Source organism: Salvelinus sp. IW2-2015, unplaced genomic scaffold, assembly GCF_002910315.2.
Source record: "Salvelinus sp. IW2-2015 unplaced genomic scaffold, ASM291031v2 Un_scaffold10035, whole genome shotgun sequence".
NCBI classification, from domain to species: domain Eukaryota; kingdom Metazoa; phylum Chordata; class Actinopteri; order Salmoniformes; family Salmonidae; genus Salvelinus; species Salvelinus sp. IW2-2015.
In genome coordinates, this window is record NW_019951293.1 from 1 (window position 1) to 1126 (window position 1126).

Below are 1126 nucleotides of genomic sequence, written 5' to 3' on the forward strand. Positions count from 1 at the left end.
ATATGTATATATATACAGTGTCGTGCAAATAGTTAACTTCTTAGTGATCCCTTCCCGCTCAGATCCCGGTAACGGGATTGATTTGACAGCGTCCAGTGAAATGGCAGCGCGCCAAATTCAAAAAACAGAAATACTCATAATAAAAATTCACAAAACATACATGTATAATACATCAGAATAAAGCTTAACTTCTTGTTAACCCAGCCGCAGTGTCAGATTTCAAAAAGGATTTACGGCGAAAGCAGACCATGCGATTATCTGAGGACAGCACCTCACCATACAAACACAGACAATCATATTTCATCCCGACAGGTGTGACACACAACTCAGAAATAACGATATAATTCATGCCTTACCTTTTGAAGATCTTCTACTGTTGGCACTCCAAAATGTCCCAGAAACATCACAAATGGTCCTTTTTGTTCGATTATATCCTCAAAATGTCCATTTATTTGGCGCGTTTGATTCAGAAATACACCGGTTCCAACTCGCCCAACATGACTACAAAGTACCTAATAAGTTACCTGTAAACTTTGTCCAAATATTTCAAACAACTTCTCCCAATCCAAACTTGGGTAAAACGTAAATAATCGATCGAATTTAAGACAGGATAAACTGCGTTCAATACCGTACGAAAACAAAGTGAAGCACGTTCCAGGTTGTGCAACCAAAAGACTTGAGTCCCTCTGAGTGACACATGGAAAGACTTCTTCATTCTCAAAGAAAAACATCAACCAATTTCTAAAGACTGTTGACATCTAGTGGAAGCTATAGGAACTGCAAGGATATTTATATTAAAAAGGGCTTCCCATAGAAACCTAATGGAAACCTAATTCACCTGCCAAATCAGTTCTGTTATACTCAGACATTATTTAAACAGTTTTAGAAACGTAAGTGTTTTCTATCCAAATCTACTACTAATATGCATTTCATAGCTTCTGGGCCTGAGTAGCAGGCAGTTTACTTTGGGCTTTTTATCCGGACGTGAAAATACTCCCCCCTTTCCCTAAGAAGTTTCAAAGTACAAAAATATTAAACATAAATATGGGTTGTATTTACAATGGTGTTTGTTCTTCACTGGTTGCCCTTTTCTTGTGGCAACAGGTCACAAATCTTGCTGCTGTGA